This window comes from Budorcas taxicolor, chromosome 3 (genome assembly GCF_023091745.1).
Source record: "Budorcas taxicolor isolate Tak-1 chromosome 3, Takin1.1, whole genome shotgun sequence".
Classification (NCBI taxonomy): domain Eukaryota; kingdom Metazoa; phylum Chordata; class Mammalia; order Artiodactyla; family Bovidae; genus Budorcas; species Budorcas taxicolor.
In genome coordinates, this window is record NC_068912.1 from 119,064,090 (window position 1) to 119,081,805 (window position 17,716).

General features: G+C 60.5%; 1 protein-coding gene across 2 annotated transcripts in view; it reads right to left on the minus strand.

The window, feature by feature from the left end:
• Positions 1 to 14,686, minus strand: part of HDAC4 (histone deacetylase 4) — a 288,523-nt gene extending 273,837 nt beyond the window's left edge. For both annotated transcript variants that reach the window (XM_052636482.1, XM_052636481.1), the window contains exon 1: positions 14,624 to 14,686. The gene's annotated coding sequence lies outside the window, so the exon portion shown is untranslated. The remainder of the gene's footprint in view (positions 1 to 14,623) is intronic.
• Positions 14,687 to 17,716: the final 3,030 nt, after the last annotated feature.

Here is a 17,716-nt window from a genome sequence, read left to right on the forward strand (position 1 = left end):
GAGACGGCTCCCCAGGGACTGGACAGCCCCACCGCCACAGGGCACTCCGCACGGCGGGCCCGCAGGACCTCGGGCACAGAGGGCCACGGGCAGAGGGTCTCCCTGGCTCCTTTGCTGAGCTCCTGGCAATGGGAGGCCAGGAGAAGCCAGCCCACCCCAGGTGGGAGCGTCAGGTAACAGCTTCTATTTTACCTAAGAAATCAGGTAAAGCATGCATCCTGCTTCAAAACACACCCACGTTACACGCATGTCTGTGTTCACATTAAGGTGTCTCGCCCACTGATTTCACTGGCTTCTGGCCGGGCTGCCAATGCCCAGGAAGACACACCTACTTCTGGTGCCCACCACCCCCACCTGCTCCCCCAGCAGCCTCCTGGGGCCCACCTTCCTGAGATCCTGCACTGCTGAGCCTCGCTAAGCAGACCCGTCACTCACACTGCAACTCAGGCTTGCCTGTTCATGAGCAAACTCCCCTGTCCTGAGCTGGGATTCCAAAAGAATGAGACTGGCTGTTGGGAGATGGAGCCAGAGGGGGAACAGATGTGGCGGAGGTAAGGCCAGGGGCCAGCTCAGGGCCAGGGGCCGGCAAGGGGACGCAGGCAGGGCAGAGACAGGGCCCAGTTTCCTAACCACCCGGCCAGATCAGGGGCCTCAGTGCCTAACTTCCCCGAAAATCACAGCAAAGTCCTCAACACACACAGAGTCCACGGTGACGCCACAGAGAAATGCTCGCTTTCCAGTCCGACCACTGAAAGGCCGGCCGGATAACCAATGACAACTGACTCCTTTCTGCCCCATGTGTGCCCCAAGGCCGCCAGTGCTGCAGCTGGAAGGCAGGTGTGCGCCCCGGTGCCCTGACCCAGCTCGGAGCGCTCAGCGGGGACGTGCCCAGACACTGGAGCCCGAGAAAGCCAGCTGCGAGGCAGAAACGGGGCAAACAAAGCGAGGGCAAGGACGGCCATCCTGAGCGTGTTGGCAGCTGACAGATGAGACCTGCGTGCACCTCTCAAGACGGGAAGCCACGAACACCCTGGGACAAGAGTGACCCGGGCACCCCATGCCCCCAGGCAAGGCCGGGAAGCTGGGGCTCTCTGGACCTCAGCAGCTGTGGGGGCTGCTCACACCCCACCTCCCCTTCATCAGGAAGCTTAGCCTGGGCCTTGATGGGCTGAAAAGGCCCAGGAAGTCCCTAAAGTGGCATGTGAAATGGCATTTTTGAGTATCTCTTTCTCACAGGGAAACATTAATAAAACAGAAAATAACTCTGGCATCGTTAGGACCCCAAAGGTGGGTCAGCTGTCTCAGAGACAGGCTGCACTACTGTCAATCCCAAGGGCCCCGCCCCACCTCTGACCAATAAAGAATACACCCAGATAGTGTCTTCACAACAGCTTAAAGAAAACCCCGAGTAAGGCAGTCCCTGGAGCAGGAAGGCCTGGCGACGCCCAGCTCCCCCCGTACCCCTGGAGCACAGGCCAGGGGCGAACCCAGGGGCGGGAGACGGCAAGGGCCCGGGCAGAGGGGCGCCTGCGGGGACTCCGTCCCCCATTCCTGATCCTCTCACCAGCCCAGGCCCCTCGGCACTGCACGCAGCCCCCCGTGGGACTGGCGTGGTCCCAGGCCCAGGGCCCCTCCTGCTGTGGGAGCAATCCCTCCCCCAGCCCCCCGGGTAACAGCCCGACTCCAGGCCTTACGGAGAAATCTTGACCCTCGGCGCCCCTAGTTCAAAGGCGCCCAAACCTCTTCACGTCGTGGTGGGCTAAGAACAGCGCCCACGCTCAGCACCTCCGCTGAGCAGCTGGGGAGCCGGCCCAGGCGACGGCGGGGCCAGGGCTGGAGGAGACAGGCCCAGGTGCGGCTCGGCGCCAGGCGGCCGTCCTGAGTCCCGAGCTGGAGCAGGGCCGGTCGTGGGGAAGCGCGGATGGCGCCTGCTCTCTGATGAGGGGCCACAGGGAAGGGCCGAGGCTCAGGAGACGGCCTCGCCCGGACCCCGCCCTGGGCGCGTCTGAAGGGCAGTGCGACAGCAGGGCACGGAGGCCCCACCGAGGTTCGCCCACTCCTCGTGACGGCCCCCGGAGGGCACCGGCGGGCAGGAGAAGCAGGGGCCAGGGTCACCGGCTCCAGGAAGGGAGGACACCTTCTTTCGCTCCCAAAGCTGAAGGGGGCCACCGCCACCCCTCAGAGGCAGCCAGAAGCCTCCTGTGGCGGCCGCGCGGCCCCGACTCGGGCAGGAGCGCGAGCCTGGGACGAGGGAGCGGTTCAGAGCTGCGACAAGACACGGCCCTGCCCACGTCGGGGTGGGCCAGAGGCCAGGGCACTCTGGCAGTCAGCGCTGGCAGAGCAAAGAGCAGAGACGGGAAGCGGGAGCGGGTCACCGCACTCACGTGATGGCTGCCCAGCCACAGGAGGGGCCACGCGACACGGGTCCGCGGCCCCTCCGCGCAGACTTGCGGGCTGAGGCTGCAGGGGAGAAGGGTGCTCTCACGGGTGGGCTCAGAACAGAAGAGGGTGCGGGGCCCAGGAGGCCCGCTGACCGACAGGCCTGAGGCCCCCGCCGCGCCTGCCCTGCTCGCTGGGACGCGCCTCCAGGCCAGCCGGAGCGCTGGAACGTGGCGGCCCGGCGGCAGGGCAAGAGCCGCGCAGCTGGAGGAAGCCCTGCCATGCGGCAGCCTCAGGAGCTCAGCCTGCCGGAACCAGCAGGTCCCGCCCCACCCAGCCCTCAGCCCTGTGCGGGGACAGCTCTCACACCCCTTGTGCTCGAGGACGCCCGACTGGCAGGGATCAAAGCACAGAGCACCTCCGCTCGGCGATGAAGAAGTGGGGAGGACTGAGCCGCGAGGAGGGGGTTCAGCACCCAAGCGTCTGGGCGCCCTGGCCCTGGGATCTGCTCCTCGGCAGCGGGGCAGGGGTCAGCCCAGCCAGCAGCTCCTGCACACCCGACAGGACAGCGACAGGAGCTGGCCAACCAGGGTCACACATGTTCACGCGTGTGCCCATCTGTGCGCGTGCGTGCCTGGGTGTGTGTGCCTGGGTGTGTGTGCAAGGGAGGGCCGCCCTTGCCAAGGCTGCACCCCCAGAACCTCACTGTGGGCTGAAGAAGGGGGGCCCAGAGGAGGTCGCTGCAGCAGGGCTGGCCTACCCACGGCTCCAGCGCCAGCACTGTGCGCCTGCCCGCCCGCCCGCCCGCCCGGGCCCGCCCCCCAACCCCCAGCAGACCTCCAGCTCCCTCCGCAGCTCGGGCTGTGCCTCCTCACACCATCCCACGGGGCCTGCCCGGCAGGGACCCCAAGGCCAGCCACACCACCAGGAGAGTCTCCACCTCCAGGCTCAGGGAAGAGCCCCCTCAAGAAAGAACTGCTCCTGGCAGGGAGGGTGCAGGCCAGAGGTTCTCTGCCTCCCCCTTGGGGGCACCTCCCACCCCAGGGAGGGGCCAGCACCCAGCACAGTGAGTAGGGACAGAGTGAAGCAGGCCTGCGCCCCCTCGCTGTCACAACGCAGCCAAGCCAGGGCTCTTTGCTCGGACTCTGCAGCAGGGGAAGCCAGGGGCAAGGGCAGGGCACCCTGGGGCGGCGTGGGCCTGTCTGCAGCAAGGCCTGCACACTCCGATTTTCCCACCCAGCAGCACAGCCCAGGACAATGCCTGCACTTCTGACCTAGGGTCCCAACCCGCGCGTGAACACAAAGGCACGGGCTCAGATGCGCCGCCCGGCACAGGGGCAAGCCCATCCATCAGGCTCCCTGTCTTGGTGTCAGCTGCCCCACGGTCAGCCGGGAGCAGGAAGGGGAGCCAAGCCACAGGGGCGCAGGGCGAACAGAGCATGTTTAACCACAGCAGGGAGCCTGGCGCAAAAGGAACGCCACCAGACACAGGCGGAGGCTCCCATCTGGGGAACCGGAGCCCAGCAACAAGGGCATGTCCTCCTCTGGTGCAGCCTGGCAGGGCTGGGCCAGGCCCCTTGCGATCGCCCCTGAGCCCGATGACAATCCTCCACAGCAGAAACTCTCGTGCCCAGTTCGCAGATGAGAAGACTGAGGCACCCCAATGTGACAGCCCGTTTGTCTCGTCCTCAGGCCCGCCGCACACAGGCTGAGGTGACGGGGCAAGCGGGGCGGGCAGGACCAGCTCGGCACAGTCTCAGGACATCCCGGCGCATGGCCACCTCCAAGAGCAGCAGGCCGGCTGGCAGGGCCCAGCCCCCACCTCCTGGCTCTGCTGTCCGTGCTCTGCGGCCGCTCTGTGGGACTGCCGCACCCTGCGCGCCAGCCATCAGAGGAGGGCAGGGAACCCCTGACAGGCTCCTACTCAACCTCTCCCCACTGTGCCGTCGGCCAGGAGCCTGACCTCCAGGGCCCAGCACATGACCAGGCAGAGGAACAAAACCCAGGAGGCCAGCAGAGAGCCCTGGCCAAGGCCTCGCTTTCTGACCTCGCTGAGCCCTCCCTCCTCCTCGAGAACGGGGGCCAGTGCTCTCCTGGGAGCTGCCCGTGGCTCCGAGAGACAGGGTCTGTGAGACGGTCAGCATGCCGCTGCACACAGGGTACCCACACACAGGCCAGTCTGGAACTGCCGCCAGGGCTGCAGAGATCAGGGCCCGAGGGGGACGCTGCCTGTGGGCCCACCTCAGCCTCCACCCCTCCCTCTCCTCTCCGTCAGCAGCAACATTCCCAGGAGGGCAGCTGACTCCCCAGCCAGCTTCTGGAAGAGGCTGACCCACACAGGGCACCCGACACCCCTGCCTGGCCACAGCAACCGTTCAGAGCGGACGAGAGGCCTCAGCCAGGGTGAGCAAGTGAGTCCAGGAATCTCTGCTGTCCTTCCTGGAAGACAGCGACCGGCGAGCGTGCAGTCCCGAGGGCAGCCGGCAGGGCCACCTCAGCACCGGGAAGCGGACTCGCCCGACGCAGGGGGAAGACACAAGGCCTTGATGAGCTGCAGGGGGGCTGCGTCAAGCCCTGCCTTAGCCCTGCCGCACCTGCACTTCCCCGAAAGCACGCCAGCCCACCCCGCGCGCTCGGAACCCTCCGTCAGCCCACCCCGCGCGCTCGGAACCCTCCACCAGCCCACCCCGCGCGCTCGGAACCCTCCGTGGAGAGGTCCTCCCTGAGTGATGGGTCCCCTCTGAGTGAGACCTCCTGCAGACACCTTCCTGCTCATGCTGAGTGCCGCTCACAGGGAACTCCTGGTCAAGCGCAGGTCCCACAACCTCAGGGAGGACAGTCTGGCCCCGAAAGCCACCTTATCCGACGCACTGTCGCCTGCCCTAGGGGCACACCCACAGAGCCACCCCCGGAGGGCTGCACCCCTGGGCGCCAGAAGCACCCACCTTTCTGTCTCTAAATCGCCCCCCTCCCCCCATCCTGGGAGCACATCCCTGGGAACACTGCCACCAGGAGCCAGCCCCACGGTTCCATCCCGGCCCAGGCGCTCAGGCCACACCACTTCCCCAAGGCCACCGCAGGTGAGGGGCATGCTGTCCTCGGAGTCCCAGCTGGTGCCTCCTCAACAACAGTGAAAAGAGGGGGAAACGCAAACGCGCAACTGGGTTTGCAACGCACATCCACGTCGTCCCGGGAGGGGCCCCTCTGTGGACACCAGGAAGCGCCGTGGACGTCCACCGCCCCGGCTCACAGACCACCTGGCAACCAGGGACCTCGGCACCGCCGGCTGGGGACAGATCCCGCAGCAGTTGAGGCCCTGCGTGGTGGCGGAGCAGCCCCTGCCTGCGCTGGGCACCTCTCACGCAGGGCAGCACTCTGGGAGCCAACACTTGAAGGCGTGCTGCTGAGCTTTCGAGAACAGGATCTCTGCAAGCCACGAAAGGGTGCCTGCGAGGACAAAGACAGACAACAACTGGCTCCCAAACGTGACTGAGGTCCTCCAGGGAGGTGCTCGCCCAGCCGTGACTTCAGCAGACGCAGGCAGAGATGCCTGGAGCTGGCGTGGGGGCCTCAGGGAGCCTGCGAGTGCGTAACGTACATCAAAGGCCCGGCCACCAGCCCTCCCCTTGCAGACAGCATCCCACCTGAGACCCAGCCTGGGGAGAGGCTCCCGGCCGCCTGGGGAGCAGCCCTCTTCCACCCCCGCTCAGGACACCCAGCTCCCAGAGAAGAGGCAGCCCCGCTGGGCGAACACACCATGAAGCTGAGCCCTCAGGCCCAGCCGCCTTAACACCAGGGTCTGTCCTCTGCACCCCCGTGCCACAAGAAGCCTGGATGGCTGCGGACACCGTCCTGAATGCCTGCTGCTGGACACGCAGCGCGTCCACAGGCGGGACCCACACTCATAGGGCAAGGTCCGAGGAGCCACGAGGAGAGCAGGCCCCCAAGACGACAGCAGAGGCCCACCGCGTGCCTCTCTGCGTTTCAGCTCCGTCCTCTCCTTGATGAGAGGAATTCTGAAAACAGGAGCTCCCTCAAGACGCACCCAAGTGTGGACGAAGACAATCGACTCCGACAGAGACACACTTCCCCGGGGAGGGTTTAGGGGACGCCTTTTACACTGCGGGTTGTCAACTCCAAACCCCCAAGGTCAGCCCTCCACCAGCCCTGGGCGGGGAGGTGTTGAGCAGGATGGCAGCAGCCCCGCACACCCTGGGGCCTCCCAGCCGGAAAGACGGGGAGCGGTCAGAGGTCATGCTTAGGCCGCTGCAAATCCAGCCAGACGCGGACCACAAAGGTGAAAGGAAAACAAGGCCCTCGCGAGGAGACAGGAGGAGGCACGTATGCACCCTGTGACGAGCCCTGCGGCGCGTCCCTCCAACCCGGAGGGGCGGGAAGGAACCTCGCTTCAGCCCTCACACTGCCAAGGGCAGGCTTTCCAAAGAACGGGGCTGAAACACCTCCTATGGATTTTCAGTGCAAAATCTTGCATGAATTCCTAGCAGAGAGGTTTCTGACCCACTGGAGCACTGCCCAGACGCTTCTGCATGACTCTCCTCACAGGTCACACCCCCGGAGTGCTTCCCTCTGCACTTTCCGTCATCAACTACAGGCCCCTGCCCCGGGGGGTCGTCTGCGTCCGCATCCCCAAGAGCTGGGGGTGGGCTCACCAGGCCCCCCAACCCCTCAGCCCTGAGGCTGGAACCTCCGTTCTGGGAGGGCCCCGAGCATCGTCTTGGAAGCCCCCACCACCCGCCTCAGCAGAGGCCCAGGCTCTGCTGACCTGCTGGCGTCCTACTCCAAAGGGTCTGCCGGGAAGCCCCTCGGGGGCCAGAAGGGCTGAGAGCAGGCTCCCTCCCGATGTTTAAGACCAACAGCTGGATGAGACGCTGGCTCAGGCCCCTTCCAAAATGTTCCTGATGCTGACTGCCAAGGCTTGGGTCTTGACAGCTACTCTTAGGAGTCCTGGGCCTGGGAGAGGGCTCCAGGTCACACAGGTGGCGGGGAGGGAGGAAGGGCCACCCCACTGGAGGGTGTGGGACCAGGACCCCTGCCCCTCAGTATGGGCCGCCCCAGCTGAGCAGCCCGCCCACCCCAGCCTCCCACAGCCTGGCGCACCTGCGTGGGGTTACCCCACCCCTAGCCCGTCCCCACCAACGACTCAGCTCCCTGCGGCTGGGGCCTGACCAAGACGGAGCCACGGGAACCGCCTCTGGGCCCCTCGATACCGGAGCATCTGCTCGACTCCCTCCTCGCTCGTGGAGAGCATCCTGCGTGGGCGAGGTGCAGACTGCTTGCAAAATTCCTGTTGCTGTTCAGTCGCTCAGTCATGCTTGGCTCTTTGGGACCCCATGGACTGTACCCGCCAGGCTCCTCTGTGCAGGGAATTCTCCAGGCAAGAATACTGGAGTGGGTTGCCAATTTTTCCTCCAGGGGATCTTCCCGACCCTGGGATGGAACCTGCATCTCCTGCAATGGCAGGCGGATTCTTTACCACTGAGCAACTGATCAATTAGAAACTTTCTAGAAACAGGCTCCTTCTCACCACCACCACCCTTCACCCTCCCCTGTCAAAGTCGGGGCTGGAGAACGGGGGAACGGGGTAGCGGCAGGACACAGAGTCACCAAAACTGCTCTCCCCGAGTTTGAAAAAGACCCACTGCAGCCAAGAGCACCATGCCAGCCAGCTGACGGTCGCTCCCAAAAGATCATGCAGCTCCACCAACCACGGGCACAACCACCCTCCCACTTGGAAGGCCAGCTCGGGCTTTCAGGCCCTAAGAACTGACTTACTGTTTCAAGCTCAAACAGCAATCCAGCGGAAGCACTTGACCCACACAGACAGAATACTTCATAAACAATGGTGAACAAACAGCCGAACAGTCGTGTTTTTAAAGGGAGCAGACTTCAAAATGCTCAAAAACATGCCCATGTGAAGGTACCATGTTAAAATGATGAGGTTAAACAAGAAAAGACTAAATATTGTTACTAACTGTGATCTGGAACCAGCAGGGGAAAGAGCCTGTGGCGGAGGCAGCGGCTGGCCGCCGGGAGCACGGGCCCCGGGCCTCCGGCCTAGGTCGCACTGCGCTGTGGGCTGTGCACGAGGGCCCCGTTGGCCACTTGACAGCTGCGAGTTTAAAGCTGTTCCTCCCCTCGATCCTCTCTGCATCATAAACCCACTTCCCTTGTATTTATGGCATCTACTTAAGAGCATATGATCTCGGGAATCAGGAGTCCCCAGGCTGAAGTGGGAGAAAGCAGGCAATCCCAGCACTCGGGCAGACAGCGGGCAGCTCCTTGGAGTCAGGGGGCCAGCCCACACCAGGCTCTCCTCCTGGTCCCGCGCGGTACTCTGCAGCCAGCCCCCCGGCCGCTCACGCGGACACTGCCAGGCGCCGAGCACCAAGCCGGCAGGAGGCCCTCGGGGCCCCTCCACCGCACGGAGGCCCCTGCCAGTAAGAAACGTGACAGTCAACCGCCGATGTCGCAACGAGCCACTGAAATTACACAGCAGGTCCCGCTAGGGAGGAGGGAGAGGGTGTGAGACCACGCTCAACAGTGACTGAAGGCGCCGCTTGGACTAAGGGGCCAGAGAAGACACCAGATAAAGACAGCCAGTTCCAAGAACTGGGAACAGTGTGTGCAAAGGCCCAGGGGCCCAGGGGGCTTGCAGGCAGCAGAGAAGCAAGCAGACGAGCAGGACAGGAGCTACGGGGTGAGGAGGCGGAACAGAGGGCAGGATCACAGGCCTTCCAGGATCCTACCGCACGGCAGGGCGTGAGCATGGGAATGGCGGGAAGGGTCTGCCCTGGTCACGGCCACCCAGGTACCATTTGCACAGCACAGCCTGGGCCAGAGCCTGCCAGACCCAGGAAGCCAGCACTGCCTCGGAGAGCTTACGAGACCCAGAGAAACAGAGCCCCTCGATTCTTCAATGCCAAGCACATGTGTCAACCTACCAAGGATCTGGTTTTCCTCCCTTACAATAACGAGGTTGAAGAGTATTCGCCCCGCCCCCACGGAAATATCAGACTCTTTAAGAGAAAGTATTACTATTAAAAAGCCATACATGCTTACAGAAACCATTTTTATATATTGTGTAAAATTTAAACAATATCACCAAACATAAAAGGGGCTTCCCTGATAGCTCAGTTGGTAAAGAATCTGTCTGCAATGCAGAAGACCCCAGTTCAATTCCTGGGTCGGGAAGACACCCTGGAGAAGGGATAGGCTACCCACTCCAGTATTCTGGCCTGCAGAATTCCATGGACTGTATAGTCCCTAGGGCAGCAAAGAGTCAGACTCGACTGAGTGACTGCCACTTACTTCACTTCACAAACATACAGAGACAATGAAAGTTGCTCACATCCCATTTTCCTGGCACCCCAGAAGCCCACTGCTGTCACTCTGGAGACCCGTGAACTTGAAAAGCAGAAAGGATGGGTCCCCTGGGTACTGTCCCAGACCCCCTTTTTCCTTTCACTTAACACGCCGAACGCTTCTGCTGCCCAGCAAGCCTGCACAGAGATTTCCACAGGACAAAAATGCCAAAATGTATTTAGTAAGTTTCACCTCTATAAACAATGCAGCAATAATATGCATAGATTTCCACAGGATAAAAACAACAAAATGTGTTTAGTAAGTATCACCTTTATAAACAATGTAGCAATAACATTCTGTACATATCTGGATACCCATGTGCTTATCACATTCCTCCTAGGAATAAATTCCAATAAATAGAATAGTTGGAAGAAAAGGAATAGCCATTTAAAAATTTGACACAGAAACTTTTCCTGAGAGTAACCAAGTAATTAATAACTGATAAAGGCCAAAGCTTACATGTGCTTACGTGTGCCAGACTACTCTAAGCACTTTTCATATATTAGCTTATTTAAATTTCACAAAACCCATGGAAGAGAAGAATTACTATTATCACCATCAACAGCTGCTGACAAACAGCCTGTGCTGATATGGGGGCATAAACAAATGCTTCCAGCTGAAGTTCTTTATTAGGAAAGCTGGGTCTTTTTATTGTCAGCCACTGTGATTCGCAGATTCATGTGCTCTGCTCATCATACAATAGGAATGTTCACTTTTCTTATTGATTTGTTAGAGCTCTTTACATATTGACTATTAACCTTTTTTTTCTCTCACTACGCCTTAACCTCACTTATGGAATCTTTTGACATGGAGAATTTCTGTAACTCTTAAGAGTGTTAAATCTGTCGATATTTTCTTTAAAGTTTCTGGCTCACTGATACAATATGAACGGATTAAGTCAGTGGTTTTCAAAGTTTCTGGTCTTCGGGATGCTCTCTTCCAAGGCAACCCCACAGACAGAATGGTGGAGGCCACTGCACTCTGGCTGCAGTGGGCGGGGGGTGCTGGGTGCCCCCTCCCACCCTCACCCGCCCGCAGGCGGCCCCAGAAGAGCCAAGCGTGGGGCCAACCACCGCTGGTCGACGGGACTGTCCGGAGCCTTCCCAGCACAGAACACAGCAAGAAACCCTAGGAAACACAGACGCGCCTACGACCGCGCAACACCACCCAACACACCCACGCCTAAAAGGTGCTCCAAACGGCCCTCTTCTCAAAGAGGGTGTGCTCTCCCAAACACCTGCACGGACAATGCTGAGCGTCAGCTTCAAGACCATCAGGGGCCCAGAGCAGAGGCAAGGAAGAGGAGGAGTCCGCTTCGGGGGCTTAACACAAACAAGGGCACCCGGCGCTTCAGGTCCATCTCAGGCTCCTCCTCTGCAAAACGGGTAAGAGGAGCCACCTCCTAAGGCCGTGGGGAGAGAGAAATGGGGTACCCATGGTGACTACTTACGACAGCACATGGCCCCAAGTAGCTGCTCATTAAACGGTAGCTACTGGGCTAAGCTACACTCACAGCTGCTCCTTGAACACCGTGGGGGAGAGGGGCGGCAGCCACGCACACGGTGGAGAACCCAAGGATAACGTTATAGTCAGCCCTCCGCATCCGCGGCTCCACAGCTCAGATTCAGACAACAGCAGATGGGGTAGTATCCACTGAAACACCCACGGATAAGTGGACCCACGTGCTTCAAGCTCACGCTGTTCAAGGGTCAACTGGACGAGCGCAATCATCTCACTAGGAAAGAGAACCAGGCAGGCTCCACCTCTGCTGATACGGGGCCGGTGCGGCCCCGCCGTGACGGGAGGCAACCTGTGTGGGGCCCTGGCCCTTCACTGGAGGGACCCAAGAAGGTCCGTCGGTCAGAAAAGGCGGCCGAGAGCCCACCCCGCTCCCGAACCAGAGCCACCTGCTCCATCTCCTCAGCCACAGGAGCCCAAGAGACGAAAATGACCTCCTAACAGAACTCGCTGATCTGAGCTCGGTGACGCGTCTCCCCAAAGAAACGGCCTGTGAACACACGTTGCTGAGGCGGGTGAAGACGCAGCGTCCCTTCTGACACAGGGCCCGTCATCTGACTTGAACCAGAGACCCTTTGCTTTTCTCTAACTCAAGGCCAAAAGACCACAACCCACTGCACACTGCAACGTGTCCCGACTGACCGTCTGAGACTCAAACCAAGCCCCCTCCAGACTGGCTCCCCAGTCCCCACCCCAGAACCAGCAAGGGCCGCAACCGCTGGGGCAGAACTTGCCCTCCGGCTAGAACAGCGGGGACTCGGGCTGAGCTTCGCAGGCCACAGAGCGAGGGAGCTTCCGCGGAGGCGGGGCTAACGCGGTTCGGCAGCTGACTCCCAGCAGGGATTTCGGGTCCAGGGGCCGTCATCCCGCCACCCCAGCAGAGCCGTACCCGGCTCTCTGCATCTCCCCTACTCCCTCCATCAGGTACCAATCTATAGCTCAGGCAGCTTCTGAGCAATGAAAGCCCAGCCGTTTTCAATAGAGAACGGTAGGGACCGATTCTCCAGAAGTGATGAAATGTTTCTTCTGCTCTGGCAATTAAGACGGCACAAAGTCGCCTTTCCTCCGGTGCCACCCCCAACATCAAAGGATGAGAATTCAAAGCCATTCATGCTGTATTGAAACCTCACAATGCAGCTGGAAAATGGAAGTCGATTACTGGACATAAATATGCAGTAGTTAAAAGCAAAGAGTTAGGACGAAATTCCACTGCAGCAGCCCAACGACGTGCGGAAACTTCCAGAACTGGAGTCCTCCTGGTAAACACGAGGGGCATCCTTAGAAAGCACGCTTCTGGCCACTGAGCCAAGCTTGGTGCTCTGGACCCACGTGGCCCAGGGGCCATGTTGTTCTGCCCATCTTGCTACAGTAACGGCCCCCAAGGCCTCCAAGAACATGGCATTTAGAGATTTTTCTTTCTCATGGCTGTGAAGCTGCTGACCACAGAACATTCTCTCTTGGCTCAGGGCTGCTGAGGCCACATCTGCCCTTGGTCCCCAGGCCCCGCGGGCCTCCGCCCCCGCACACACCCCCAGCCCAGGGCTCTCCCAGGGGCGCTCCTGCTGCCAGTTCCGATCACAGGAGAGAGAACTAACCCTAAAGAGGGCAGTGTTACATCTGCCTGCCGCATAAACCGTGCTTCTTTTCTGATTGATTACTGCTCTCTTTAGGAAGGTATTTGATCTTTAAAATAAAAGCCCAGAACACAGAAAGCTATACAAGTCTAACAATGTGTCAGGGTGTGTGTTTTTAAGGCAGGAAAATACTTCCCTCCCACACAAATGTGAGTTCTGGGGGAGATGCCACGGAGCCCAGGGAACAGAATATCTGGGAAAGCTTGCTGGGTCTTAAAAATAGATGATTGAACACAGATTTGAGAATGCTCAGGAGCTACCTGAAAAAGAAAATTAAATCTCACATATTTTTGATATCCAAACTCCATTCTGATGAAACTTCTAAGAGGGTGGCATTTTGCATTTCCAATTATAATAGAGTAATTGTGTTGCCATAGTGACCGCAAAATTCTGCAATAACTTTTGTTGCTTTGTAATTGCTGTAGTGTATATTTGTGTACAAGCAGCTGAGTTTTCTTAATTCAATCCCTCTCCCTCCCCCTGCCTGTCCCCCTCCGCCAGTCACCACCACCACCTTTCCTGGCTCAACCCAGAGAAAATTATCAAAAGCAACTAAAACTCCAGGCCACAGACGATCACGGTACAAAAGAAAAAGTGAAACCAGGCCAAGGTGCAGACCCACCAGTATTACCCCAGTCTTGCTAGGCTGGCGCTGGGCGAGGGCTGTTTACATGTTTACTCCCAGGCCTCCCCGGCTTAGGTGGTTTGTGGGAATAAACAGAAAAGCCTGAGCGGAGGGAAGCGGGGAAGGAAAGTAACTCCACAGGCCCCTTCCCTCCGTCGCCCAGGGCAGGCAGAGAGCTGCTGCAAGCAATTAGGTAGGTCTCTACAGTAATGCAATTAGGATTTAGTTAAGAAAGTCATTAGTTTTAAAATAACTTGAGCTTAATTTCTGCAACACTTTATTTGAAAATTGTGTCACAGCAGGTCAATTTACAACATGCAATAAAGAAAACACGCGTATCAGCTGCTGCAAGTTATTACAAATTTCTGATGTGCATTAAATGAGTACACTGGGTTCCACCCCCGGCCTTTCCGACTGATACGCACGATCTCCTGCTATAACAGTGTCAAATAATTCAACGCTCAATGTAAATACGAGATAATTTGCTTCGGATGCCACGGTGTGAGCTTGCGATGCCGCCAAGCGCGGCTCCCGTCACCTGGGCAGGACGGGGCCCAGGGCTCGGCCTGCCCGCACCCCTCGGGTCGCGGGCGCCCCACCCCTGCCGTTCCGGTCCGGGGCACACACACCCGGCGACGGCGCACCCCCGCCCGCCCGCCCGCCCGCCAGCCCCGGGAGGGACGTTTTTCTGCAAACTCACAGCCTCGACAAAGTTACATAAACGGCGCCCGCCGGGGCTCGGGAGCCCCCCGGCCCACCTGCCGAGGGCTCGGCCTGGACGGGACCGGGCGCCCCGGGGAGGCCCGCCGGCCGTCCTGCGCCCCCGCCCCGCAGGCGGCCCCAGCCGGGCCGGGGGGCTGCAGCGGGGAAGGTCCGGGACGGGCTCCGGCTCCGCTCCGGACGCCCGCGGGGCCGCGCGGCCTGGGCGCGCGGGGCCGGGCCGGGGCCAGGCCGGCGGGCGGGCGGACCCCCGGCGTCCACCTGCCGGGCCGGGCGGCGGGGGCGTGGAGGCGGGCGGGCGGGCGGCCTGCGGGCGGGCGGGGGGCGGACAATGGCCCGCGGGCCGGGCCGGGGCAGCGCTTACCGCGGCGGCGGCGGCGGCGGCGGGCGCTCCGAGCCGCATCTTCTCAGCCTGCGCCGCCACCACCACCACCACCACCACCGCCGGCGGCGGGCGGGCGGGCGGCAGGGAGCTCGGGCGGCGGCGACGGCGGGGACGCGGCCGCGGCGCGCCGGGCCCAGGCGGCTGAGGCGGCGGCGCGGGCGGGCGGGCGGGCGCGCGGGCTCGGGCGCGGCGGCGGCGGCGGCGGCGGCGGCGGGGACGGTGCTCCGCAAGCGGCGGCCCCACAACCTCCCCTCCTCATTCACAAAAAATTGACCCACGTTGAACCATGATGCTGCTCCCCCCCTCCGGCACCGAGGCGAGCGCTGATAGGCCACTCCCGACGCCTGTCAGCGGCCCCGGCCCCGCCCTCCCGCCGTCGGCCCTGCGGCCATTGGCTGCACCAGCCTTGCATCACCTCCCCTCGCGGGTCCCTCCCTCCCGCCCGGTTTCTAATGAAGAGCTCGTCAATTACGGCTCGGCCCCGCCCTCTGCCCGCCCTCCCCGGGCGCCCGGCGGCCCTCCCATTGGCCCACTGGGGGGTCGCGGGAACAGCCCCGCTTGGTCCCGCCCATCGGCCCCGCGGCCTCCAACTCGCCAGGCCCAACGCCCTCCGAACGCTAGGGATGCTCCGCCCCCGCCCGCCTCCTGGTCCCCATTGGCTGCCGAAGCTGCCAATCCCAGGGGCGGGGCTATCAGAAGACGCTACAGGCGCCAGCCGGTGGGCCCCTGATGGTTGGGAAAGTGTTGGGAGTCCAGGCGTGTGGTGATTGTCAACACGGGCCGTGGCCCCGAAAAGCCTCGTTCGCCACCCCTAGAGAGCTGCGCCGCGGGGCCCAGCGGTGAGGGCCGGACGGGCCGCTCTCCTGGCGAGGGGAGGCTGAGGCGCGGGCTGAAGAGGGGAGCCGGTGAGGCCCGGCCGTAGCCGCCATCTTGGGTACGGGCAGCGATCACGTGGTGCGGCCTGCTCCCGGCGACGCAGGGGCGGTGCGAAGGCCGAGTGCGCAGGCGCGGAGGGCCCCGCCCTGCCCCGCGGCGGGAACGCGGCCTTGGGGGCGCAGGGCCGGGCCGGCCGGCCTTCCCGGCGGGCGCGGGGCGAGCACAGTGCGCCTGCGCCGGCGGAGGGCCAGGGGCTGAGCGAGCGCTTTCCGAGTCTGGTCCGAGTTCCCCGGTCCCGGGGCGCAGGCCGCAGAGACGGCTTCCCACCCACTTTCCGGTCGTTCCGGGCTCGCATGCACCTTGGGCGGGGGTCCCGGCCAATCCGTTCACCCCGAGCGCTCAGAGTCCGTGCTGTGCCTTGCGGAGGCCTTCAGAGACTCCCCTTGGGTCGCACCCCAGGGGGGCGTGGTGGGGTCTGCGGCGAGGTCGGAGCTGTGAAGCCCACTGGGCAGCCCATCCCGAGTGTCACACCTGCGTGGGGACAGCCCTGCCGGCGTAGGGAGGTGCTCCTGCGAAGGATGGAGCCTCCAGAGAAGAAAGCACCTAGAACAGTGATGTTCAAACTGCAGCCCTTTCGGAACTGTTTTGTTTATTTAAAAAAAACAAAACAAAACCAACGCTTGCTGTAGTAAAAATGCTGCCTGGGATCTCTGTGGTTCTAGAATGACTTCGGTTCCATAAAACTTGATTCTCTGCAAGAGACTTTGAACCTTTCAGGATATGTCACACCAAACATGGTGACCCGTGCTCAAAAAACTTTTGAGATTGAACAGCCAAATGTTAGATAACAGTGTTGTGTTTCAACTAAAGCGGATTCTTTCCTAGAAAGCAGAATATGGGGAGCTCACCTGAGGACTGCATCCAAGGGTATTATGTTCCCCTCAAAGGTAAAATGTCCTTAGGTGACAGGCTTTCGAACGTGAATCCGAAGACCTGAGTTGTAGGGTGAGGATGGGCCTCCCTGGTGGCTCAGACTGTAAAGAATACGCCTGCCATACGGGAGACCTGGGTTCCATCCCTGGGTGGGGAAGACCCCATGGAGGAGGGCATGGCAATCCACTCCAATATTCTTGCCTGGAGAATCCTCATGGACAGAGGAGTCTGGCCGGCTACAGTCCTTGGGCCGTAAAGAGGGGAGACACGACGGAGCGACTAAGCACAGCAGCACAGATGAGGATATGCATACAGGCACGTCGGATAAAACAGGAACATTTCCGAGCTGGAGAACTTGGTCGAGAAGAAAAATCGGGTGGACAGACTGTCAAAACTGATGATGTTATCAGAGATAGTTGCCTTAAGGGACGGTGCTGAGCCAACACCCTCTAGCCATTGTTCAGGTCAGTTCAGTCGCTCAGTCGTGTCCGACTCTTGAATCACAGCACACCAGACCTCCCTGTCCATCACCAGCTCCCGGAGTTCACTCAGACTCACGTCCATCGAGTCAGTGATGCCATCCAGCCATCTCATCCTCTGCCCCCAACCCCTTCCAGCATAGTCTTTTTCAATGAATCAACTCTTCGCATAAAGTGGGCAAAGTACTGGAGTTTCAGCTTTAGCATCATTCCTTCCAAAGAAATCCCAGGGCTGATCTTTAGAATGGACTGGTTGGATCTCCTTGCAGTCCAAGGGACCCTCAAGAGTCTTCTCCAACACCACAGTTCAAAAGCATCAATTCTTCGGTGCTCAGCCTTCTTCACAGTCCAACTCTCACATCCATACATGACCACAGGAAAAACCATAGCCTTGACTAGACGGACCTTCGTTGGCAGAGTAATGTCTCTGCTTTTGAATATGTTATCTAGGTTGGTCATAACTTTTCTTCCAAGGGGTAAGCGTCTTTTAATTTCATGGCTGCAGTCACCATCTGCAGTGATTTTGGAGCCCCCCCAAAATAAAGTCTGACACTGTTTCTACTGTTTCCCCATCTATTTCCCATGAGTTGATGGGACTGGATGCCATGATCTTCGTTTTCTGAATGTTGAGCTTTAAGCCAACTTTTTCACTCTCCACTTTTACTTTCATCAAGAGGCTTTTTAGCTCCTCTTCACTTTCTGCCATAAGGGTGGTGTCATCTGCATATCTGAGGTTATTGATATTTCTCCCAACAATCTTGATTCCAGCTTGTGCTTCTTCCAG